The sequence below is a fragment of the Camelus dromedarius genome, unplaced genomic scaffold (genome assembly GCF_036321535.1).
Source record: "Camelus dromedarius isolate mCamDro1 unplaced genomic scaffold, mCamDro1.pat HAP1_SCAFFOLD_158, whole genome shotgun sequence".
Lineage (NCBI taxonomy): Eukaryota > Metazoa > Chordata > Mammalia > Artiodactyla > Camelidae > Camelus > Camelus dromedarius.
The window spans coordinates 1,215,782-1,243,205 of NW_026989827.1; positions in this window are offsets into that span (position 1 = coordinate 1,215,782).

Here is a 27,424-nt window from a genome sequence, read left to right on the forward strand (position 1 = left end):
AGCTCCAACTCTGTTTTACAGTGAAAATTGAAGGAAGTACAAACTGGCACTAGGAAACAGACTGAGAAAGCAGAGAAAAAGTGTCTCCTGCAACCCGTTCCCTTGGTGCTAGATGAAAGAACGTCTCTCCACTTGCTCAGTTCTGAGAGGTAAGTGTGTGTGAAAGCCGTCCTTCACCTAGATTGTTGGGAACACAAAGTTTCTTTTCAGTTGAAAACTTCATTCCATAAATATATATGGGGTGCTACTAGCTCCAACACGGTTTGACAGTGAAAAGTGCAGGAACTTCCAACCGGCACTAGGAAACAGACTGAGAAAGCAGAGAAAAAGTGTCTCCTGCAAACCGTTCCCTTGGTGCTAGATGAACGAACGTCTCTCCAATTGCTCAGTACCGAGAGATAAGTGTGTGTGAAAGCCGTCCTTCACCTAGCTTGTTGGGAACACAAAGTTTCTTTTCAGTTGCAAACTCCATTCCATACATATATATGGGGAGGTACTAGCTCCAACTCGGTTTGACAGTGAAAACTGCAGAAACTTCAAACCGGCACTGGGAAACAGACTGAGAAAGCAGAGGAAAAGTGTGTCTTGCAACCCGCTCCTTTTGTGCTAGATGAACGAACGTCTCTCCACATGCTCTGTTCTGAGATATATGTGTGTGTGAAAGCCGTCCTTCACCTAGCTTGTTGGGAACACAAAGTTTCTTTTCATTTGCAAACTTCATTCCATATATATATATGGGGAGGTACTAGCTCCAACTCTGATTTACAGTGAAAAGTGCAGGAACTTCAAACCGGCACTAGGAAACAGACAGAGAAAGCAGAGAAAAAGTGACTCCTGCAACCCGTTCCCTTGGTGCTAGATGAACGAACGTCTCTGCACTTGCTCAGTTCTGAGAGATAATTGTGTGTGAAAGCCGTCCTTCACCTAGCTTGTTGGGAACACAAAGTTTCTTTTCTGTTGCAAACTCCATTCCATATATATATATGGGGAGGTTCTATCTCCAACTCGGTTTGACAGTGAAAACTGCAGGAACTTCAAACGGGCACTAGGAAACAGACTGAGAAAGCAGAGAATAAGTGTCTCCTGCAACCCGTTCCCTTGGTGCTAGATGAACGAAAGTCTCTCCACTGGCTTAGTTCCGAGAGATAAGTGTGTGTGAAAGCCGTCCTTCAACTAGCTTGTTGGGAACACAAAGATTCTTTTCTGTTGCAAACTCCATTCCATACATATATATGGGGAGGTACTAGCTCCAACTCGGTTTGACAGTGAAAACTGCAGGAACTTCAAACCGGCACTAGGAAACAGACTGAGAAAGCAGAGAAAAAGTGTCTCCTTCAACCCGTTCCCTTGGTGCTAGATGAACGAACGTCTCTCCACTTGCTCAGTTCTGAGAGATAAGTGTGTGTGAAAGCCGTCCTTCACCTAGCTTGTTGGGAACACAAAGTTTCTTTTCAGTTGCAAACTCCATTCCATACATATATATGGGGAGGTACTAGCTCCAACTCGGTTTGACAGTGAAAACTGCAGGAACTTCAAACCGGCACTAGGAAACAGACTGAGAAAGCAGAGAAAAAGTGTCTCCTGCAACCCGTTCCCTTGGTGCTTGATGAACGAACGTCTCTCCACTTGCTCAGTTCTGAGAGGTAAGTGTGTGTGAAAGCAGTCCTTCACTTAGCTTTTTGGGAACACAAAGTTTCTTTTCAGTTGCAAACTCCATTCCATACATATATATGGGGAGGTACTAGCTCCAACTCGGTTTTAATGTGAAAACTGCAGGAACATCAAAACGGCACTAGGAACAGACTGAGAAAGCAGAGAAAAAGTGTCTCCTGCAACCCGTTCCCATGGTGCTAGATGAATGAACGTCTATCCACTTGCTCATTTCTGAGAGATAATTGTGTGTGAAAGCCGCTCTTCAGGTAGCTTGTTGGGAACACCAAGTTTCTTTTCAGTTGCAAACTCCATTCCATACATATATTTGGGGAGGTACAAGCTCCAACTCGGTTTGACAGTGAAAACTGCAGGAACTTCAAACTTGCACTAGGAAACAGACTGAGAAAGCAGAGAAAAAGTTTCTCCTGCAACCCGTTCCATTGTTGCTAGATGAACGAAAGTCTCTCCACTTGCTCAGTTCTGAGAGATAAGTGTGTGTGAAAGCCGTCCTTCACCTAGCTTGTTGGGAACACAAAGTTTCTTTTCAGTTGCAAACCCCACTCCATACATATATATGGGGAGGTACAAGCTCCAACTCGGTTTTACAGTGAAAACTGCAGGAAATTCAAACCGGCACTAGGAAACAGACTGAGAAAGCAGAGAAAAAGTGCCTCCTGAAAACCGTTCCCTTGGTGCTAGATGAACGAACGTCTCTCCACTTGCTCAGTTCTGAGAGATAATTGTGTGTGAAAGCCGTCCTTCACCTAGCTTGTTGGGAACACAAAGTTCTTTTCAGTTGCAAACTCCATTCCATACATATATATGGGGAGGTACTAGCTCCATCTCGGTTTTACAGTGAAAACTGCAGGAACTTCAAACCGGCACTAGAAAACAGACTGTGAAAGCACAGAAAAAGTGTCCCTGCAACCCGTTCCCTTGGTGCTAGATGAACGAACGTCTCTCCACTTGCTCAGTTCTGAGAGATAAGTGTGTGTGAAAGCAGTCCTTCACCTAGCTTGTTGGGAACACAAAGATTCTTTTCAGTTGCAAACTCCATTCCATACATATATAAGGGGAGGTACTAGCTCCAACCCGGTTTTACAGTGAAAACAGCAGGAACTTCAAACTTGCACTAGGAAAAAGACTGAGAATGCAGAGAAAAAGTGTCTCCTGCAACCCGTTCCCTTGGTGCTAGATGAACGAACGTCTCTCCACTTGCTCAGTTCTGAGAGATAATTGTGTGTGAATGCCGTCCTTCACCTTGCTTGTTGGGAACACAAAGTTTCTTTTCAGTTCCACATTCCATTCCATACATATATATGGGGAGGTACTAGCTCCAACTCGGTTTTACAGTGAAAACAGCAGGAACTTCAAACCGGCACTAGGAAACAGACTGAGAAAGCAAAGGAAAAGTGTGTCTTGCAACCCGTTCCTTTTGTGCTAGATGAACGAACGTTTCTCCACATGCTCTGTTCTGAGATATATGTGTGTGTGAAAGCCGTCCTTCACCTAGCTTGTTGGGAACACAAAGTTTCTTTTCAGTTGCAAACACCACTCCATACATATATATGGGTAGGTACTAGCTCCAACTCTGATTTACAGTGAAAAGTGCAGGAAGTACAAACTGGCACTAGGAAACAGAATGAGAAAGCAGAGAAAAAGTGTCTCCTGCAACCCGTTCCCTTGGTGCTAGATGAACGAAAGTCTCTCCACTTGCTCAGTTCTGAGAGGTAACTGTGTGTGAAAGCCGTCCTTCACCTAGCTTGTTGGGAACACAAAGTTTCTTTTCAGTTGAAAACTTCATTCCATAAATATATATGGGGTGCTACTAGCTCCAACTCGGTTTTACAGGGAAAAGTGCAGGAACTTCTAACCGGCACTAGGAAATAGACTGAGAAAGCAGAGAAAAAGTGTCTCCTGCAAACCGTTCCCTTGGTGCTAGATGAACGACCGTCTCTCCAATTGCTCAGTTCCGAGAGATAAGTGTGTGTGAAAGCCGTCCTTCACCTAGCTTGTTGGGAACACAAAGTTTCTTTTCAGTTGCAAACTCCAATCCATACATATATATGGGGAGGTACTAGCTCCAACTCGGTTTGACAGTGAAAACTGCAGAAACTTCAAACCGGCACTAGGAAACAGACTGAGAAAGCAGAGAAAAAGTGTCTCCGGCAACCCGTTCCCTTGATGCTAGATGAACGAACGCCTCTCCACTTCCTCAGTTCTGAGAGATAAGTGTGTGTGATAGCCGTGCTTCACATAGCTTGTTGGGAACACAAAGTTTCTTTTCAGTTGTAAACTCCATTCCATGCATATATATGGGGAGGTACAAGCTCCAACTAGGTTTTACAGTGAAAACAGCAGGAACTTCAAACCCGCACTAGGAAACAGACTGAGAAAACAGAGGGAAAGTGTGTCTTGCAACCCGTTCTTTTTTGTGCTAGATGAACGAACGTCTCTCCACATGCTCTGTTCTGAGATATATGTGTGTGTGAAAGCCGTCCTTCACCTAGCTTGTTGGGAACACAAAGTTTCTTTTCAGTTGCAAACTCCTCTCCATACATATATATGGGTAGGTACTAGCTCCAACTCTGTTTTACAGTGAAAATTGAAGGAAGTACAAACTGGCACTAGGAAACAGAATGAGAAAGCAGAGAAAAAGTGTCTCCTGCAACCCGTTCCCTTGGTGCTAGATGAACGAACGTCTCTCCACTTGCTCAGTTCTGAGAGGTAAGTGTGTGTGAAAGCCGTCCTTCAACTAGCTTGTTGGGAACACAAAGTTTCTTTTCAGTTGAAAACTTCATTCCATAAATATATATGGGTTGCTACTAGCTCCAACTCGGTTTTACAGTGAAAAGTGCAGGAACTTCAAACCGGCACTAGGAAACAGACTGAGAAAGCAGAGAAAAAGTGTCTCCTGCAAACCGTTCCCTTGGTGCTAGATGAACGAACGTCTCTCCAATTGCTCAGATCCGAGAGATAAGTGTGTGTGAAAGTCGTCCTTCACCTAGCTTCTTGGGAACACAAAGTTTCTTTTTAGTTGCAAACTCCATTCCATACATATATATGGGGAGGTACTAGCTCCAACTCGGTTTGACAGTGAAAACTGCAGAAACTTCAAGCCGGCACTAGGAAACAGACTGAGAAAGCAGAGAAAATGTGTCTCCGGCAACCCGTTCCATTGATGCTAGGTGAACGAACGTCTCTCCACTTCCTCAGTTCTGAGAGATAAGTGTGTGTGATAGCCGTCCTTCACATAGCTTGTTGGGAACACAAAGTTTCTTTTCAGTTGTAAACTCCATTCCATGCATATATATGGGGAGGTACTGGCTCCAACTCGGTTTTACAGTGAAAACAGCAGGAACTTCAAACCAGCACTAGGAAACAGACTGAGAAAGCAGAGGAAAAGTGTCTCTTGCAACCCGTTCCTTTTGTGCTAGATGAACGAACGTCTCTCCACGTGCTCAGTTCTGAGATATATGTGTGTGTGAAAGCCGTCCTTCACCTTGCTTGTTGGGAACACAAAGTTTCTTTTCAGTTGCAAACTCCACTCCATACATATATATGGGTAGGTACTAGCTCCAACTCTGTTTTACAGTGAAAATTGAAGGAAGTACAAACTGGCACTAGGAAACAGAATGAGAAAGCAGAGAAAAAGTGTCTCCTGCAACCCGTTCCCTTGGTGCTTGATGAACGAACGTCTCTCCACTTGCTCAGTTCTGAGAGGTAAGTGTGTGTGAAAGCCGTCCTTCACCTAGCTTGTTGGGAACACAAAGTTTCTTTTCAGTTGAAAACTTCATTCCATAAATATATATGGGGTGCTACAAGCTCCAACTCGGTTTTACAGTGAAAAGTGCAGGAACTTCAAACCGGAACTAGGAAACAGACTGAGAAAGCAGAGGAAAAGTGTCCCTTGCAACCCGTTCCTTTTGTGGTAGATGAACGAACGTCTCTCCACATGCTCTGTTCTGAGATATATGTGTGTGTGAAAGCCGTCCTTCACCTAGCTTGTTGGGAACACAAAGTTTCTTTTCAGTTGCAAACTCCACTCCATACATATATATGGGTAGGTACTAGCTCCAACTCTGTTTTACAGTGAAAATTGAACGAAGTACAAACTGGCACTAGGAAACAGAATGAGAAAGCAGAGAAAAAGTGTCTCCTGCAACCCGTTCCCTTGGTGCTAGATGAACGAACGTCTCTCCACTTGCTCAGTTCTGAGAGGTAAGTGTGTGTGAAAGCCGTCCTTCACCTAGCTTGTTGGGAACACGAAGTTTCTTTTCAGTTGAAAACTTCATTCCATAAATATATATGGGGTGCTACTAACTCCAACTCGGTTTTACAGTGAAAAGAGCAGGAACTTCAAACCGGCACTAGGAAACAGACTGAGAAAGCAGAGAAAAAGTGTCTCCTGTAAACCGTTCCCTTGGTGCTAGATGAACGAACGTCTCTCCACTTGCTCAGTTCCGAGAGATAAGTGTGTGTGAAAGCCGTCCTTCACATAGCTTGTTGGGAACACAAAGTTTCTTTTCAGTTGCAAACTCCATTCCATACATATATATGGGGAGGTACTAGCTCCAACTCGGTTTGACAGTGAAAACTGCAGAAACTTCAAACCGGCACTAGAAACAGACTGAGAAAGCAGAGAAAAAGTGTCTCCTGCAACCCGTTCCCTTGGTGCTAGATGAACGAACGTCTCTCCACTTCCTCAGTTCTGAGAGATAACTGTGTGTGATAGCCGTCCTTCACATAGCTTGTTGGGAACACAAAGTTTCTTTTCAGTTGTAAACTCCATTCCATGCATATATATGGGGAGGTACAAGCTCCAACTAGGTTTTACATTGAAAACTGCAGGAACTTCAAAACGGCACTAGGAAACAGACTGAGAAAGCAGAGGAAAAGTGTCTCCTGCAACCCGTTCCCTTGGTGCTCGATGAACGAACGTCTCTCCACTTGCTCAGTTCTGAGAGATAAATGTGTGTGAAAGCCGTCCTTCACCTAGCTTGTTGGGAACACAAAGTTTCTTTTCAGTTGCAAATTCCACTCCATCCATATATATGGGGAGGTACTAGCTCCAACTCGGTTTACAGTGAAAACTGCAGGAACTTCAAACCGGCACTAGGAAACAGACTGAGAAAGCAGAGAAAAAGTGTCTCGTGCAACCCGTTCCCTTGGTGCTAGGTGAAAGAACGTCTCTCCACTTGCTCAGTTCTGAGAGATAAGTGTGTGTGAAAGCCGTCCTTCACCTAGCTTGTTGGGAACACAAAGTTTCTTTTCAGTTGCAAACTCAATTCCATACATATATATGGGGAGGTACTAGCTCCAACTCGGTGTTACAGTGAAAACTGCAGGAACTTCAAACCGGCACTAGGAAACAGACTGAGAAAGCAGAGAAAAAGTGTCTCCTGCAACCCGTTCCCTTGGTGCTAGGTGAACGAACGTCTCTCAACTTGCTCAGTTCTGAGAAATAAGTGTGTGTGAAATCCGTCCTTCACCTAGCTTGTTGGGAACACAAAGTTTCTTTTCAGTTGCAAACTACACTCCATACATATATATGGGGAGGTACTAGCTCCAACTCGGTTTTATAGTGAAAACTGCAGGAACTTCAAACCGGCACTAGGAAACAGACTGAGAAAGCAGAGAAAAAGTGTCTCCTGCAACCCGTTCCCTTGGTTCTAGATGAACGAACGTCTCTCCACTTGCTCAGTTCTGAGAGATAAGTGTGTGTGAAAGCCGTCCTTCACCTAGCTTGTTGGGAACACAAAGTTTCTTTTCAGTTGCAAACTCCATTCCATACATATATATGGGGAGGTACTAGCTCCAATGCGGTTTTACAGTGAAAACTGCAGGATCTTCAAACTTGCACTAGGAAACAGACTGAGAAAGCAGAGAAAAAGTTTCTCTTGCAACCCGTTCCCTTGGTGCTAGATGAACGAACGTCTCTCCACTTGCTCAGTTCTGAGAGATAAGTGTGTGTGAAAGCCGTCCTTCACCTGGCTTGTTGGGAACACAAAGTTTCTTTTCAGTTGCAAACTCCATTCCATACATATATATGGGGAGGTACTAGCTCCAACACGGTTTGACAGTGAAAACTGCAGAAACTTCAAACCGGCACTAGGAAACAGACTGAGAAAGCAGAGAAAATGTGTCTCCGGCAACCCGTTCCCTTGATGCTAGATGAACGAAAGTCTCTCCACTTCCTCAGTTCTGAGAGATAAGTGTGTTTGATAGCCGTCCTTCACATAGCTTGTTGGGAACACAAAGTTTCTTTTCAGTTGTAAACTCCAATCCATGCATATATATGGGGAGGTACAAGCTCCAACTAGGTTTTACAGTGAAAAGAGCAGGAACTTCAAACCGGCACTAGGAAACAGACTGAGAAAGCAGAGGAAAAGTGTCTCTTGCAACCCGTTCCTTTTGTGCTAGATGAACGAACGTCTCTCCACGTGCTCTGTTCTGAGATATATGTGTGTGTGAAAGCCGTCCTTCACCTAGCTTGTTGGGAACACAAAGTTTCTTTTCAGTTGCAAACTCCACTCCATATATATATATGGGTAGGTACTAGCTCCAACTCTGTTTTACAGTGAAAATTGAAGGAAGTACAAACTGGCACTAGGAAACAGAATGAGAAAGCAGAGAAAAAGTGTCTCCTGCAACCCGTTCCCTTGGTGCTAGATGAACGAACGTCTCTCCACTTGCTCAGTTCTGAGAGGTAAGTATGTGTGAAAGCCGTCCTTCACCTAGCTTGTTGGGAACACAAAGTTTCTTTTCAGTTGAAAACTTCATTCCATAAATATATATGGGGTGCTACAAGCTCCAACTCGGTTTTACAGTGAAAAGTGCAGGAACTTCAAACCGGCACTAGGAAACAGACTGAGAAAGCAGAGAAAAAGTGTCTCCTGCAAACCGTTCCCTTGGTGCTAGATGAACGAACGTCTCTCCACTTGCTCAGTTCCGAGAGATAAGTGTGTGTGAAAACCGTCCTTCACCTAGCTTGTTGGGAACACAAAGTTCCTTTTCTGTTGCAAACTCCACTCCATCCATATATATGGGGAAGTACTAGCTCCAAATCGGTTTTACAGTGAAAACTGCAGGAACTTCAAACCGGCACTAGGAAACAGACTTAGAAAGCAGAGAAAAAGTGTCTCCTGCAACCCGTTCCCTTGGTGCTAGATGAACGAACGTCTCTCCACTTGCTCAGTTCTGAGAGATAAGTGTGTGTGAAAGCCGTCCTTCACCTAGCTTGTTGGGAACACAAAGTTTCTTTTCAGTTGCAAACTACACTCCATACATATATATGGGGAGGTACTAGCTCCAAATCAGTTTGACAGTGAAAACTGCAGGAACTTCAAACCGGCACTAGGAAACAGACTGAGAAAGCAGAGAAAAAGTGTCTCTTTCAACCCGTTACCTTGGTGCTAGATGAACGATCGTCTCTCCACTTGCTCAGTTCTGAGAGATAAGTGTGTGTGAAAGCCGTCCATCACCTAGCTTGTTGTGAACACAAAGTTTCTTTTCAGTTCCAAACTCCATTCGATACATATATATGGGGAGGTCCTAGCTCCAACTCGGTTTGACAGTGAAAACTGCAGAAACTTCAAACCGGCACTAAGAAACAGACTGAGAAAGCAGAGAAAAAGTGTCTCCTGCAACCCGTTCCCTTGGTGCTAGATGAACGAACGTCTCTCCACTTGCTCTTTCCGAGAGATAATTGTGTGTGAAAGCCGTCCTTCAACTAGCTTGTTGGGAACACAAAGTTTCTTTTCAGTTGCAAACTCCACTCCATACATATATATGGGTAGGTACTAGCTCCAACTCTGTTTTACAGTGAAAATTGAAGGAAGTACAAACTGGCACTAGGAAACAGAATGAGAAAGCAGAGAAAAAGTGTCTCCTGCAACCCGTTCCCTTGGTGCTTGATGAACGAACGTCTCTCCACTTGCTCAGTTCTGAGAGGTAAGTGTGTGTGAAAGCCGACCTTCACCTAGCTTGTTGGGAACACAAAGTTTCTTTTCAGTTGAAAACTTCATTCCATAAATATATATGGGGTGCTACAAGCTCCAACTCGGTTTTACAGTGAAAAGTGCAGGAACTTCAAACCGGCACTAGGAAACAGACTGAGAAAGCAGAGGAAAAGTGTCCCTTGCAACCCGTTCCTTTTGTGGTAGATGAACGAACGTCTCTCCACATGCTCTGTTCTGAGATATATGTGTGTGTGAAAGCCGTCCTTCACCTAGCTTGTTGGGAACACAAAGTTTCTTTTCAGTTGCAAACTCCACTCCATACATATATATGGGTAGGTACTAGCTCCAACTCTGTTTTACAGTGAAAATTGAAGGAAGTACAAACTGGCACTAGGAAACAGAATGAGAAAGCAGAGAAAAATTGTCTCCTGCAACCCGTTCCCTTGGTGCTAGATGAACGAACGTCTCTCCACTTGCTCAGTTCTGAGAGGTAAATGTGTGTGAAAGCCGTCCTTCACCTAGCTTGTTGGGAACACAAAGTTTCTTTTCAGTTGAAAACTTCATTCCATAAATATATATGGGGTGCTACTAACTCCAACTCGGTTTTACAGTGAAAAGAGCAGGAACTTCAAACCGGCACTAGGAAACAGACTGAGAAAGCAGAGAAAAAGTGTCTCCTGTAAACCGTTCCCTTGGTGCTAGATGAACGAACGTCTCTCCACTTGCTCAGTTCCGAGAGATAAGTGTGTGTGAAAGCTGTCCTTCACATAGCTTGTTGGGAACACAGAGTTTCTTTTCAGTTGCAAACTCCATTCCATACATATATATGGGGAGGTACTAGCTCCAACTCGGGTTTACAGTGAAAACTGCAGGAACTTCAAACCGGCACTAGGAAACAGACTGAGAAAGCAGAGAAAAAGGGTCTCGTGCAACCCGTTCCCTTGGTGCTAGGTGAAAGAACGTCTCTCCACTTGCTCAGTTCTGAGAGATAAGTGTGTGTGAAAGCCGTCCTTCACCTAGCTTGTTGGGAACACAAAGTTTCTTTTCAGTTGCAAACTCAATTCCATACATATATATGGGGAGGTACTAGCTCCAACTCGGTGTTACAGTGAAAACTGCAGGAACTTCAAACCGGCACTAGGAAACAGACTGAGAAAGCAGAGAAAAAGTGTCTCCTGCAACCCGTTCCCTTGGTGCTAGGTGAACGAACGTCTCTCAACTTGCTCAGTTCTGAGAAATAAGTGTGTGTGAAATCCGTCCTTCACCTAGCTTGTTGGGAACACAAAGTTTCTTTTCAGTTGCAAACTACACTCCATACATATATATGGGGAGGTACTAGCTCCAACTCGGTTTTATAGTGAAAACTGCAGGAACTTCAAACCGGCACTAGGAAACAGACTGAGAAAGCAGAGAAAAAGTGTCTCCTGCAACCCGTTCCCTTGGTGCTAGATGAACGAACGTCTCTCCACTTGCTCAGTTCTGAGAGATAAGTGTGTGTGAAAGCCGTCCTTCACCTAGCTTGTTGGGAACACAAAGTTTCTTTTCAGTTGCAAACTCCATTCCATACATATATATGGGGAGGTACTAGCTCCAATGCGGTTTTACAGTGAAAACTGCAGGATCATCAAACTTGCACTAGGAAACAGACTGAGAAAGCAGAGAAAAAGTTTCTCTTGCAACCCGTTCCCTTGGTGCTAGATGAACGAACGTCTCTCCACTTGCTCAGTTCTGAGAGATAAGTGTGTGTGAAAGCCGTCCTTCACCTGGCTTGTTGGGAACACAAAGTTTCTTTTCAGTTGCAAACTCCATTCCATACATATATATGGGGAGGTACTAGCTCCAACACGGTTTGACAGTGAAAACTGCAGAAACTTCAAACCGGCACTAGGAAACAGACTGAGAAAGCAGAGAAAATGTGTCTCCGGCAACCCGTTCCCTTGATGCTAGATGAACGAACGTCTCTCCACTTCCTCAGTTCTGAGAGATAAGTGTGTTTGATAGCCGTCCTTCACATAGCTTGTTGGGAACACAAAGTTTCTTTTCAGTTGTAAACTCCAATCCATGCATATATATGGGGAGGTACAAGCTCCAACTAGGTTTTACAGTGAAAAGAGCAGGAACTTCAAACCGGCACTAGGAAACAGACTGAGAAAGCAGAGGAAAAGTGTCTCTTGCAACCCGTTCCTTTTGTGCTAGATGAACGAACGTCTCTCCACGTGCTCTGTTCTGAGATATATGTGTGTGTGAAAGCCGTCCTTCACCTAGCTTGTTGGGAAAACAAAGTTTCTTTTCAGTTGCAAACTCCACTCCATATATATATATGGGTAGGTACTAGCTCCAACTCTGTTTTACAGTGAAAATTGAAGGAAGTACAAACTGGCACTAGGAAACAGAATGAGAAAGCAGAGAAAAAGTGTCTCCTGCAACCCGTTCCCTTGGTGCTAGATGAACGAACGTCTCTCCACTTGCTCAGTTCTGAGAGGTAAGTATGTGTGAAAGCCGTCCTTCACCTAGCTTGTTGGGAACACAAAGTTTCTTTTCAGTTGAAAACTTCATTCCATAAATATATATGGGGTGCTACAAGCTCCAACTCGGTTTTACAGTGAAAAGTGCAGGAACTTCAAACCGGCACTAGGAAACAGACTGAGAAAGCAGAGAAAAAGTGTCTCCTGCAAACCGTTCCCTTGGTGCTAGATGAACGAACGTCTCTCAACTTGCTCAGTTCCGAGAGATAAGTGTGTGTGAAAACCGTCCTTCACCTAGCTTGTTGGGAACACAAAGTTTCTTTTCTGTTGCAAACTCCACTCCATCCATATATATGGGGAAGTACTAGCTCCAAATCGGTTTTACAGTGAAAACTGCAGGAACTTCAAACCGGCACTAGGAAACAGACTTAGAAAGCAGAGAAAAAGTGTCTCCTGCAACCCGTTCCCTTGGTGCTAGATGAACGAACGTCTCTCCACTTGCTCAGTTCTGAGAGATAAGTGTGTGTGAAAGCCGTCCTTCACCTAGCTTGTTGGGAACACAAAGTTTCTTTTCAGTTGCAAACTACACTCCATACATATATATGGGGAGGTACTAGCTCCAAATCAGTTTGACAGTGAAAACTGCAGGAACTTCAAACCGGCACTAGGAAACAGACTAAGAAAGCAGAGAAAAAGTGTCTCTTTCAACCCGTTCCCTTGGTGCTAGATGAACGATCGTCTCTCCACTTGCTCAGTTCTGAGAGATAAGTGTGTGTGAAAGCCGTCCATCACCTAGCTTGTTGTGAACACAATTTTCTTTTCAGTTCCAAACTCCATTCGATACATATATATGGGGAGGTCCTAGCTCCAACTCGGTTTGACAGTGAAAACTGCAGAAACTTCAAACCGGCACTAAGAAACAGACTGAGAAAGCAGAGAAAAAGTGTCTCCTGCAACCCGTTCCCTTGGTGCTTGATGAACGAACGTCTCTCCACTTGCTCAGTTCTGAGAGGTAAGTGTGTGTGAAGCCGTCCTTCACCTAGCTTGTTGGGAACACAAAGTTTCTTTTCAGTTGAAAACTTCATTCCATAAATATATATGGGGTGCTACAAGCTCCAACTCGGTTTTACAGTGAAAAGTGCAGGAACTTCAAACCGGCACTAGGAAACAGAATGAGAAAGCAGAGAAAAAGTGTCTCCTGTAAACCGTTCCCTTGGTGCTAGATGAACGAACGTCTCTCCACTTGCTCAGTTCCGAGAGATAAGTGTGTGTGAAAGCCGTCCTTCACATAGCTTGTTGGGAACACAAAGTTTCTTTTCAGTTGCAAACTCCATTCCATACATATATATGGGGAGGTACTAGCTCCAACTCGGTTTGACAGTGAAAACTGCAGAAACTTCAAACAGGCACTAGAAACAGACTGAGAAAACAGAGAAAAAGTGTCTCCTGCAACCCGTTCCCTTGGTGCTAGATGAACGAACGTCTCTCCACTTCCTCAGTTCTGAGAGAAAACTGTGTGTGATAGCCGTACTTCACATAGCTTGTTGGGAACACAAAGTTTCTTTTCAGTTGTAAACTCCATTCCATGCATATATATGGGGAGGTACAAGCTCCAACTAGGTTTTACATTGAAAACTGCAGGAACTTCAAAACGGCACTAGGAAACAGACTGAGAAAGCAGAGGAAAAGTGTCTCCTGCAACCCGTTCCCTTGGTGCTCGATGAACGAACGTCTCTCCACTTGCTCAGTTCTGAGAGATAAATGTGTGTGAAAGCCGTCCTTCACCTAGCTTGTTGGGAACACAAAGTTTCTTTTCAGTTGCAAATTCCACTCCATCCATATATATGGGGAGGTACTAGCTCCAACTCGGGTTTACAGTGAAAACTGCAGGAACTTCAAACCGGCACTAGGAAACAGACTGAGAAAGCAGAGAAAAAGTGTCTCGTGCAACCCGTTCCCTTGGTGCTAGGTGAAAGAACGTCTCTCCACTTGCTCAGTTCTGAGAGATAAGTGTGTGTGAAAGCCGTCCTTCACCTAGCTTGTTGGGAACACAAAGTTTCTTTTCAGTTGCAAACTCAATTCCATACATATATATGGGGAGGTACTAGCTCCAACTCTGTGTTACAGTGAAAACTGCAGGAACTTCAAACCGGCACTAGGAAACAGACTGAGAAAGCAGAGAAAAAGTGTCTCCTGCAACCCGTTCCCTTGGTGCTAGGTGAACGAACGTCTCTCAACTTGCTCAGTTCTGAGAAATAAGTGTGTGTGAAATCCGTCCTTCACCTAGCTTGTTGGGAACACAAAGTTTCTTTTCAGTTGCAAACTACACTCCATACATATATATGGGGAGGTACTAGCTCCAACTCGGTTTTATAGTGAAAACTGCAGGAACTTCAAACCGGCACTAGGAAACAGACTGAGAAAGCAGAGAAAAAGTGTCTCCTTCAACCCGTTCCCTTGGTGCTAGATGAACGAACGTCTCTCCACTTGCTCAGTTCTGAGAGATAAGTGTGTGTGAAAGCCGTCCTTCACCTAGCTTGTTGGGAACACAAAGTTTCTTTTCAGTTGCAAACTCCATTCCATACATATATATGGGGAGGTACTAGCTCCAATGCGGTTTTACAGTGAAAACTGCAGGATCTTCAAACTTGCACTAGGAAACAGACAGAGAAAGCAGAGAAAAAGTTTCTCTTGCAACCCGTTCCCTTGGTGCTAGATGAACGAACGTCTCTCCACTTGCTCAGTTCTGAGAGATAAGTGTGTGTGAAAGCCGTCCTTCACCTGGCTTGTTGGGAACACAAAGTTTCTTTTCAGTTGCAAACTCCATTCCATACATATATATGGGGAGGTACTAGCTCCAACACGGTTTGACAGTGAAAACTGCAGAAACTTCAAACCGGCACTAGGAAACAGACTGAGAAAGCAGAGAAAATGTGTCTCCGGCAACCCGTTCCCTTGATGCTAGATGAACGAACGTCTCTCCACTTCCTCAGTTCTGAGAGATAAGTGTGTTTGATAGCCGTCCTTCACATAGCTTGTTGGGAACACAAAGTTTCTTTTCAGTTGTAAACTCCAATCCATGCATATATATGGGGAGGTACAAGCACCAACTAGGTTTTACAGTGAAAAGAGCAGGAACTTCAAACCGGCACTAGGAAACAGACTGAGAAAGCAGAGGAAAAGTGTCTCTTGCAACCCGTTCCTTTTGTGCTAGATGAACGAACGTCTCTCCACGTGCTCTGTTCTGAGATATATGTGTGTGTGAAAGCCGTCCTTCACCTAGCTTGTTGGGAACACAAAGTTTCTTTTCAGTTGCAAACTCCACTCCATATATATATATGGGTAGGTACTAGCTCCAACACTGTTTTACAGTGAAAATTGAAGGAAGTACAAACTGGCACTAGGAAACAGAATGAGAAAGCAGAGAAAAAGTGTCTCCTGCAACCCGTTCCCTTGGTGCTAGATGAACGAACGTCTCTCCACTTGCTCAGTTCTGAGAGGTAAGTATGTGTGAAAGCCGTCCTTCACCTAGCTTGTTGGGAACACAAAGTTTCTTTTCAGTTGAAAACTTCATTCCATAAATATATATGGGGTGCTACAAGCTCCAACTCGGGTTTACAGTGAAAAGTGCAGGAACTTCAAACCGGCACTAGGAAACAGACTGAGAAAGCAGAGAAAAAGTGTCTCCTGCAAACCGTTCCCTTGGTGCTAGATGAACGAACGTCTCTCCACTTGCTCAGTTCCGAGAGATAAGTGTGTGTGAAAACCGTCCTTCACCTAGCTTGTTGGGAACACAAAGTTTCTTTTCAGTTGCAAACTCCACTCCATCCATATATATGGGGAAGTACTAGCTCCAAATCGGTTTTACAGTGAAAACTGCAGGAACTTCAAACCGGCACTAGGAAACAGACTTAGAAAGCAGAGAAAAAGTGTCTCCTGCAACCCGTTCCCTTGGTGCTAGATGAACGAACGTCTCTCCACTTGCTCAGTTCTGAGAGATAAGTGTGTGTGAAAGCCGTCCTTCACCTAGCTTGTTGGGAACACAAAGTTTCTTTTCAGTTGCAAACTACACTCCATACATATATATGGGGAGGTACTAGCTCCAAATCAGTTTGACAGTGAAAACTGCAGGAACTTCAAACCGGCACTAGGAAACAGACTGAGAAAGCAGAGAAAAAGTGTCTCTTTCAACCCGTTCCCTTGGTGCTAGATGAACGATCGTCTCTCCACTTGCTCAGTTCTGAGAGATAAGTGTGTGTGAAAGCCGTCCATCACCTAGCTTGTTGTGAACACAAAGTTACTTTTCAGTTCCAAACTCCATTCGATACATATATATGGGGAGGTCCTAGCTCCAACTCGGTTTGACAGTGAAAACTGCAGAAACTTCAAACCGGCACTAAGAAACAGACTGAGAAAGCAGAGAAAAAGTGTCTCCTGCAACCCGTTCCCTTGGTGCTAGATGAACGAACGTCTCTCCACTTCCTCTGTTCTGAGAGATAACTGTGTGTGATAGCCGTCCTTCACATAGCTTGTTGGGAACACAAAGTTTCTTTTCAGTTGTAAACTCCATTCCATGCATATATATGGGGAGGTACAAGCTCCAACTAGGTTTTACAGTGAAAACAGCAGGAACTTCAAACCGGCACTAGGAAACAGACTGAGAAAGCAGAGGAAAAGTGTCTCTTGCAACCCGTTCTTTTGTGCTAGATGAACGAACGTCTCTCCACATGCTCTGTTCTGAGATATATATGTGTGTGAAAGCCGTCCTTCACCTAGCTTGTTGGGAACACAAAGTTTCTTTTCAGTTGCAAACTCCACTCCATACATATATATCGGGAGGTACTAGCTCCAACTCGGTTTTACAGTAAAAACTGCAGGAACTTCAAAACGGCACTAGGAAACAGACTGAGAAAGCAGAGAAAAAGTGTCTCGTGCAACCCGTTCCCTTGGTGCTAGGTGAAAGAACGTCTCTCCACTTGCTCAGTTCTGAGAGATAAGTGTGTGTGAAAGCCGTACTTCACCTAGCTTGTTGGGAACACAAAGTTTCTTTTCAGTTGCAAACTCAATTCCATACATATATATGGGGAGGTACTAGCTCCAACTCGGTTTTAGAGTGAAAACTGCAGGAACTTCAAACCGGCACTAGGAAACAGACTGAGAAAGCAGAGAAAAATTGTCTCCTGCAACCCGTTCCCTTGCTGCTAGATGAACGAACGTCTCTCCACTTGCTCAGTTCTGAGAGATAAGTGTGTGTGAAAGCCGTCCTTCACCTAGCTTGTTGGGAACACAAAGTTTCTTTTCAGTTGCAAACTACACTCCATACATATATATGGGGAGGTACTAGCTCCTACTCGGTTTTATAGTGAAAACTGCAGGAACTTCAAACCGGCACTAGGAAACAGACTGAGAAAGCAGAGAAAAAGTGTCTCCTGCAACACGTTCCCTTGGTGCTAGATGAACGATCGTCTCTCCACTTGCTCAGTTCTGAGAGATAAGTGTGTGTGAAAGCCGTCCATCACCTAGCTTGTTGTGAACACAAAGTTTCTTTTCAGTTCCAAACTCCATTCCATACATATATATGGGGAGGTACTAGCTCCAACTCGGTTTGACAGTGAAAACTGCAGAAACTTCAAACCGGCACTAGGAAACAGACTGAGAAAGCAGAGAAAAAGTGTCTCCTGCAACCCGTTCCCTTGGTGCTAGATGAACGAACGTCTCTCCACTTCCCCAGTTCTGAGAGATAAGTGTGTGTGAAAGCCGTCCTTCACCTAGCTTGTTGGGAACACAAAGTTTCTTTTCAGTTGCAAACTACACTCCATACATATATATGGGGAGGTACTAGCTCCTACTCGGTTTTATAGTGAAAACTGCAGGAACTTCAAACCGGCACTAGGAAACAGACTGAGAAAGCAGAGAAAAAGTGTCTCCTTCAACCCGTTCCCTTGGTGCTAGATGAACGATCGTCTCTCCACTTGCTCAGTTCTGAGAGATGAGTGTGTGTGAAAGCCGTCCATCACCTAGCTTGTTGTGAACACAAAGTTTCTTTTCAGTTCCAAACTCCATTCCATACATATATATGGGGAGGTCCTAGCTCCAACTCGGTTTGACAGTGAAAACTGCAGAAACTTCAAACCGGCACTAAGAAACAGACTGAGAAAGCAGAGAAAAAGTGTCTCCTGCAACCCGTTCCCTTGGTGCTAGATGAACGAACGTCTCTCCACTTCCTCAGTTCTGAGAGATAAGTGTGTGTGATAGCCGCCCTTCACATAGCTTGTTGGGAACACAAAGTTTCTTTTCAGTTGTAAACTCCATTCCATGCATATATATGGGGAGGTACAAGCTCCAACTAGGTTTTACAGTGAAAACAGCAGGAACTTCAAACCGGCACTAGGAAACAGACTGAGAAAGCAGAGGAAAAGTGTCTCTTGCAACCCGTTCCTTTTGTGCTAGATGAACGAACGTCTCTCCACATGCTCTGTTCTGAGATATATATGTGTGTGAAAGCCGTCCTTCACCTAGCTTGTTGGGAACACAAAGTTTCTTTTCAGTTGCATACTCCATTCCATACATATATATGGGGAGGTACAAGCACCAACTCGGTTTTACAGTGAAAACTGCAGGAAATTCAAATCGGCACTAGGAAACAGACTGAGAAAGCAGAGAATAAGTGTCTCCTGCAAACCGTTCCCTTGGTGCTAGATGAACGAAAGTCTCTCCACTTGCTCAGTTCTGAGAGAAAAGTGTGTGTGAAAGCAGTACTTCACCTAGCTTTTTGGGAACACAAAGTTTCTTTTCATTTGCAAACTCCATTCCAATTATATATATGGGGAGGTACTAGCTCCAACTCGGATTTACAGTGAAAAGTGCAGGAACTTCAAACCGGCACTAGGAAACAGACAGAGAAAGCAGAGAAAATGTGAATCCTGCAACCCGTTCCCTTGGTGCTAGATGAACGAACGTCTCTCCACTTGCTGAGTTCTGAGAGATAACTGTGTGTGAAAGCCGTCCTTCACCTAGCTTGTTGGGAACACAAAGTTTCTTTTCAGTTGCAAACTCCATTCCATACATATATATGGGGAGGTTCTAGCTCCAACTCGGTTTGACAGTGAAAACTGCAGGAACTTCAAACGGGCACTAGGAAACAGACTGAGAAAGCAGAGAAAAAGTGTCTCCTGCAACCCGTTCCCTTGGTGCTAGATGAACGAAAATCTCTCCACTTGCTTAGTTCCGAGAGATAAGTGTGTGTGAAACCCGTCCTTCAACTATCTTGTTGGGAACACAAAGATTCTTTTCTGTTGCAAACTCCATTCCATACATATATATGGGGAGGTACTAGCTCCAACTCGGTTTGACAGTGAAAACTGCAGGAACTTCAAACCGGCACTAGGAAACAGACTGAGAAAGCAGAGAAAAAGTGTCTCCTGCAAACCGTTCCCTTGGTGCTAGATGAACGAACGTCTCTCCACTTGCTCAGTTCTGAGAGATAAGTGTGTGTGAAAGCCGTACTTCACCTAGCTTGTTGGGAACACAAAGTTTCTTTTCAGTTGCAAACTCCATTCCATACATATATATGGGGAGGTACTAGCTCCAACTCGGTTTGACAGTGAAAACTGCAGGAACTTCAAACCGGCACTAGGAAACATACTGAGAAAACAGAGAAAAAGTGTCTCCTGCAACCCGTTCCCTTGGTGCTAGATGAACGAACGTCTCTCCACTTGCTCAGTTCTGAGAGATTAGTGTGTGTGAAAGCCGTCCTTCACCTAGCTTGTAGGGAACACAAAGTTTCTTTTCAGTTGCAAACTCCATTCCATACATATATATGGGGAGGTACAAGCTCAAACTAGGTTTTACACTGAAAAATGCAGGAACTTCAAACCGGCACTAGGAAACAGACTGAGAAACCAGAGAAATAGTGTCTCCTGCAACCCGTTCCCTTGGTGCTTGATGAACGAACGTCTCTCCACTTGCTCAGTTCTGAGAGATAAGTGTGTGTGAAAGCCGTCCTTCACCTAGCTTGTTGGGAACACAAAGTTTCTTTTCAGTTGCAAACTCCATTCCATACATATATGTGGGGAGGCACTAGCTCCAACTCGGTTTTAATGTGAAAACTGCAGGAACGTCAAACCAGCACTAGGAACAGACTGAGAAAGCAGAGAAAAAGTGTCTCCTGCAACCCGTTCCCTTGGTGCTAGATGAACGAACGTCTCTCCACTTCCCCAGTTCTGAGAGTTAAGTGTGTGTGAAAGCCGTCCTTCACCTAGCTTGTTGGGAACACAAAGTTTCTTTTCAGTTGCAAACTACACTCCATACATATATATGTGGAGGTACTAGCTCCTACTCGGTTTTATAGTGAAAACTGCAGGAACTTCAAACCGGCACTAGGAAACAGACTGAGAAAGCAGAGAAAAAGTGTCTCCTTCAACCCGTTCCCTTGGTGCTAGATGAACGATCGTCTCTCCACTTGCTCAGTTCTGAGAGATAAGTGTGTGTGAAAGCCGTCCATCACCTAGCTTGTTGTGAACACAAAGTTTCTTTTCAGTTCCAAACTCCATTCCATACATATATATGGGGAGGTCCTAGCTCCAACTCGGTTTGACAGTGAAAACTGCAGAAACTTCAAACCGGCACTAAGAAACAGACTGAGAAAGCAGAGAAAAAGTGTCTCCTGCAACCCGTTCCCTTGGTGCTAGATGAACGAACGTCTCTCCACTTCCTCAGTTCTGAGAGATAAGTGTGTGTGATAGCCGTCCTTCACATAGCTTGTTGGGAACACAAAGTTTCTTTTCAGTTGTAAACTCCATTCCATGCATATATATGGGGAGGTACAAGCTCCAACTAGGTTTTACAGTGAAAACAGCAGGAACTTCAAACCGGCACTAGGAAACAGACTGAGAAAGCAGAGGAAAAGTGTCTCTTGCAACCCGTTCCTTTTGTGCTAGATGAACGAACGTCTCTCCACATGCTCTGTTCTGAGATATATATGTGTGTGAAAGCCGTCCTTCACCTAGCTTGTTGGGAACACAAAGTTTCTTTTCAGTTGCATACTCCATTGCATACATATATATGGGGAGGTACAAGCACCAACTCGGTTTTACAGTGAAAACTGCAGGAAATTCAAATCGGCACTAGGAAACAGACTGAGAAAGCAGAGAATAAGTGTCTCCTGCAAACCGTTCCCTTGGTGCTAGATGAACGAAAGTCTCTCCACTTGCTCAGTTCTGAGAGAAAAGTGTGTGTGAAAGCAGTACTTCACCTAGCTTTTTGGGAACACAAAGTTTCTTTTCATTTGCAAACTCCATTCCATTTATATATATGGGGAGGTACTAGCTCCAACTCGGATTTACAGTGAAAAGTGCAGGAACTTCAAACCGGCACTAGGAAACAGACAGAGAAAGCAGAGAAAATGTGACTCCTGCAACCCGTTCCCTTGGTGCTAGATGAACGAACGTCTCTCCACTTGCTGAGTTCTGAGAGATAACTGTGTGTGAAAGCCGTCCTTCACTTAGCTTGTTGGGAACACAAAGTTTCTTTTCAGTTGCAAACTCCATTCCATACATATATATGGGGAGGTTCTAGCTCCAACTCGGTTTGACAGTGAAAACTGCAGGAACTTCAAACGGGCACTAGGAAACAGACTGAGAAAGCAGAGAAAAAGTGTCTCCTGCAACCCGTTCCCTTGGTGCTAGATGAACGAAAATCTCTCCACTTGCTTAGTTCCGAGAGATAAGTGTGTGTGAAAGCCGTCCTTCAACTAGCTTGTTGGGAACACAAAGATTCTTTTCTGTTGCAAACTCCATTCCATACATATATATGGGGAGGTACTAGCTCCAACTCGGTTTGACAGTGAAAACTGCAGGAACTTCAAACCGGCACTAGGAAACAGACTGAGAAAGCAGAGAAAAAGTGTCTCCTGCAAACCGTTCCCTTGGTGCTAGATGAACGAACGTCTCTCCACTTGCTCAGTTCTGAGAGATAAGTGTGTGTGAAAGCCGTACTTCACCTAGCTTGTTGGGAACACAAAGTTTCTTTTCAGTTGCAAACTCCATTCCATACATATATATGGGGAGGTACTAGCTCCAACTCGGTTTGACAGTGAAAACTGCAGGAACTTCAAACCGGCACTAGGAAACAGACTGAGAAAGCAGAGAAAAAGTGTCTCCTGCAACCCGTTCCCTTGGTGCTAGATGAACGAACGTCTCTCCACTTGCTCAGTTCTGAGAGATAAGTGTGTGTGAAAGCCGTCCTTCACCTAGCTTGTAGGGAACACAAAGTTTCTTTTCAGTTGCAAACTCCATTGCATACATATATATGGGGAGGTACAAGCTCAAACTCGGTTTTACACTGAAAAATGCAGGAACTTCAAACCGGCACTAGGAAACAGACTGAGAAACCAGAGAAATAGTGTCTCCTGCAACCCGTTCCCTTGGTGCTAGATGAACGAACGTCTCTCCACTTGCTCAGTTCTGAGAGATAAGTGTGTGTGAAAGCAGTCCTTCACCTAGCTTTTTGGGAACACAAAGTTTCTTTTCAGTTGCAAACTCCATTCCATACATATATGTGGGGAGGTACTAGCTCCAACTCGGTTTTAATGTGAAAACTGCAGGAACGTCAAACCAGCACTAGGAACAGACTGAGAAAGCAGAGAAAAAGTGTCTCCTGCAACCCGTTCCCATGGTGCTAGATGAATGAACGTCTATCCACTTTCTCAGTTCTGAGAGATAATTGTGTGTGAAAGCTGCTCTTTACCTAGCTTGTTGGGAACACAAAGTTTCTTTTCAGTTGCAAACTCCATTCCATACATATATTTGGGGAGGTACTAGCTCCAACTCGGTTTGACAGTGAAAAGTGCAGGAACTTCAAACTTGCACTAGGAAACAGACTGAGAAAGCAGAGAAAAAGTTTCTCCTGCAACCCGTTCCCTTGTTGCTAGATGAACGAACGTCTCTCCACTTGCTCAGTTCTGAGAGATAAGTGTGTGTGAAAGCCGTCCTTCACCTAGCTTGTTGGGAACACAAAGTTTCTTTTCAGTTGCAAACCCCACTCCATACATATATATGGGGAGGTACAAGCTCCAACTCGTTTTTACAGTGAAAACTGCAGGAAATTCAAACCGGCACTAGGAAACAGACTGAGAAAGCAGAGAAAAAGTGCCTCCTGAAAACCGTTCCCTTGGTGCTAGATGAACGAACGACTCTCCACTTGCTCAGTTCTGAGAGATATTTGTGTGTGAAAGCCGTCCTTCACCTAGCTTGTTGGGAACACAAAGTTTCTTTTCAGTTGCAAACTCCATTCCATACATATATATGGGGAGGTAATAGCTCCAACTCGGTTTTACAGTGAAAACTGCAGGAACTTCAAACCGGCACTAGGAAACAGACTGAGAAAGCAGAGAAAAAGTGTCTCCTGCAACCCGTTCCCTTGGTGCTAGATGAACGAACGTCTCTCCACTTCCTCAGTTCTGAGAGATAACTGTGTGTGATAGCCGTCCTTCACATAGCTTGTTGGGAACACAAAGTTTCTTTTCAGTTGTAAACTCCATTCCATGCATATATATGGGGAGGTACAAGCTCCAACTAGGTTTTACATTGAAAACTGCAGGAACTTCAAAACGGCACTAGGAAACAGACTGAGAAAGCAGAGGAAAAGTGTCTCCTGCAACCCGTTCCCTTGGTGCTCGATGAACGAACGTCTCTCCACTTGCTCAGTTCTGAGAGATAAATGTGTGTGAAAGCCGTCCTTCACCTAGCTTGTTGGGAACACAAAGTTTCTTTTCAGTTGCAAATTCCACTCCATCCATATATATGGGGAGGTACTAGCTCCAACTCGGGTTTACAGTGAAAACTGCAGGAACTTCAAACCGGCACTAGGAAACAGACTGAGAAAGCAGAGAAAAAGTGTCTCGTGCAACCCGTTCCCTTGGTGCTAGGTGAAAGAACGTCTCTCCACTTGCTCAGTTCTGAGAGATAAGTGTGTGTGAAAGCCGTCCTTCACCTAGCTTGTTGGGAACACAAAGTTTCTTTTCAGTTGCAAACTCAATTCCATACATATATATGGGGAGGTACTAGCTCCAACTCGGTGTTACAGTGAAAACTGCAGGAACTTCAAACCGGCACTAGGAAACAGACTGAGAAAGCAGAGAAAAAGTGTCTCCTGCAACCCGTTCCCTTGGTGCTAGGTGAACGAACGTCTCTCAACTTGCTCAGTTCTGAGAAATAAGTGTGTGTGAAATCCGTCCTTCACCTAGCTTGTTGGGAACACAAAGTTTCTTTTCAGTTGCAAACTACACTCCATACATATATATGGGGAGGTACTAGCTCCAACTCGGTTTTATAGTGAAAACTGCAGGAACTTCAAACCGGCACTAGGAAACAGACTGAGAAAGCAGAGAAAAAGTGTCTCCTGCAACCCGTTCCCTTGGTGCTAGATGAACGAACGTCTCTCCACTTGCTCAGTTCTGAGAGATAAGTGTGTGTGAAAGCCGTCCTTCACCTAGCTTGTTGGGAACACAAAGTTTCTTTTCAGTTGCAAACTCCATTCCATACATATATATGGGGAGGTACTAGCTCCAATGCGGTTTTACAGTGAAAACTGCAGGATCTTCAAACTTGCACTAGGAAACAGACTGAGAAAGCAGAGAAAAAGTTTCTCTTGCAACCCGTTCCCTTGGTGCTAGATGAACGAACGTCTCTCCACTTGCTCAGTTCTGAGAGATAAGTGTGTGTGAAAGCCGTCCTTCACCTGGCTTGTTGGGAACACAAAGTTTCTTTTCAGTTGCAAACTCCATTCCATACATATATATGGGGAGGTACTAGCTCCAACACGGTTTGACAGTGAAAACTGCAGAAACTTCAAACCGGCACTAGGAAACAGACTGAGAAAGCAGAGAAAATGTGTCTCTGGCAACCCGTTCACTTGATGCTAGATGAACGAACGTCTCTCCACTTCCTCAGTTCTGAGAGATAAGTGTGTTTGATAGCCGTCCTTCACATAGCTTGTTGGGAACACAAAGTTTCTTTTCAGTTGTAAACTCCAATCCATGCATATATATGGGGAGGTACAAGCTCCAACTAGGTTTTACAGTGAAAAGAGCAGGAACTTCAAACCGGCACTAGGAAACAGACTGAGAAAGCAGAGGAAAAGTGTCTCTTGCAACCCGTTCCTTTTGTGCTAGATGAACGAACGTCTCTCCACGTGCTCTGTTCTGAGATATATGTGTGTGTGAAAGCCGTCCTTCACCTAGCTTGTTGGGAACACAAAGTTTCTTTTCAGTTGCAAACTCCACTCCATATATATATATGGGTAGGTACTAGCTCCAACTCTGTTTTACAGTGAAAATTGAAGGAAGTACAAACTGGCACTAGGAAACAGAATGAGAAAGCAGAGAAAAAGTGTCTCCTGCAACCCGTTCCCTTGGTGCTAGATGAACGAACGTCTCTCCACTTGCTCAGTTCTGAGAGGTAAGTATGTGTGAAAGCCGTCCTTCACCTAGCTTGTTGGGAACACAAAGTTTCTTTTCAGTTGAAAACTTCATTCCATAAATATATATGGGGTGCTACAAGCTCCAACTCGGTTTTACAGTGAAAAGTGCAGGAACTTCAAACCGGCACTAGGAAACAGACTGAGAAAGCAGAGAAAAAGTGTCTCCTGCAAACCGTTCCCTTGGTGCTAGATGAACGAACGTCTCTCCACTTGCTCAGTTCCGAGAGATAAGTGTGTGTGAAAACCGTCCTTCACCTAGCTTGTTGGGAACACAAAGTTTCTTTTCAGTTGCAAACTCCACTCCATCCATATATATGGGGAAGTACTAGCTCCAAATCGGTTTTACAGTGAAAACTGCAGGAACTTCAAACCGGCACTAGGAAACAGACTTAGAAAGCAGAGAAAAAGTGTCTCCTGCAACCCGTTCCCTTGGTGCTAGATGAACGAACGTCTCTCCACTTGCTCAGTTCTGAGAGATAAGTGTGTGTGAAAGCCGTCCTTCACCTAGCTTATTGGGAACACAAAGTTTCTTTTCAGTTGCAAACTACACTCCATACATATATATGGGGAGGTACTAGCTCCAAATCAGTTTGACAGTGAAAACTGCAGGAACTTCAAACCGGCACTAGGAAACAGACTGAGAAAGCAGAGAAAAAGTGTCTCTTTCAACCCGTTCCCTTGGTGCTAGATGAACGATCGTCTCTCCACTTGCTCAGTTCTGAGAGATAAGTGTGTGTGAAAGCCGTCCATCACCTAGCTTGTTGTGAACACAAAGTTTCTTTTCAGTTCCAAACTCCATTCGATACATATATATGGGGAGGTCCTAGCTCCAACTCGGTTTGACAGTGAAAACTGCAGAAACTTCAAACCGGCACTAAGAAACAGACTGAGAAAGCAGAGAAAAAGTGTCTCCTGCAACCCGTTCCCTTGGTGCTAGATGAACGAACGTCTCTCCACTTCCTCAGTTCTGAGAGATAAGTGTGTGTGATAGCCGTCCTTCACATAGCTTGTTGGGAACACAAAGTTTCTTTTCAGTTGTAAACTCCATTCCATGCATATATATGGGGAGGTACTAGCTCCAACTAGGTTTTACAGTGAAAACAGCAGGAACTTCAAACCGGCACTAGGAAACAGACTGAGAAAGCAGAGGAAATGTGTCTCTTGCAACCCGTTCTTTTGTGCTAGATGAACGAACGTCTCTCCACATGCTCTGTTCTGAGATATATATGTGTGTGAAAACCGTCCTTCACCTAGCTTGTTGGGAACACAAAGTTTCTTTTCAGTTGCAAACTCCACTCCATACATATATATCGGGAGGTACTAGCTCCAACTCGGTTTTACAGTAAAAACTGCAGGAACTTCAAAACGGCACTAGGAAACAGACTGAGAAAGCAGAGAAAAAGTGTCTCGTGCAACCCGTTCCCTTGGTGCTAGGTGAAAGAACGTCTCTCCACTTGCTCAGTTCTGAGAGATAAGTGTGTGTGAAAGCCGTCCTTCACCTAGCTTGTTGGGAACACAAAGTTTCTTTTCAGTTGCAAACTCAATTCCATACATATATATGGGGAGGTACTAGCTCCAACTCGGTTTTAGAGTGAAAACTGCAGGAACTTCAAACCGGCACTAGGAAACAGACTGAGAAAGCAGAGAAAAATTGTCTCCTGCAACCCGTTCCCTTGCTGCTAGATGAACGAACGTCTCTCCACTTGCTCAGTTCTGAGAGATAAGTGTGTGTGAAAGCCGTCCTTCACCTAGCTTGTTGGGAACACAAAGTTTCTTTTCAGTTGCAAACTACACTCCATACATATATATGGGGAGGTACTAGCTCCTACTCGGATTTATAGTGAAAACTGCAGGAACTTCAAACCG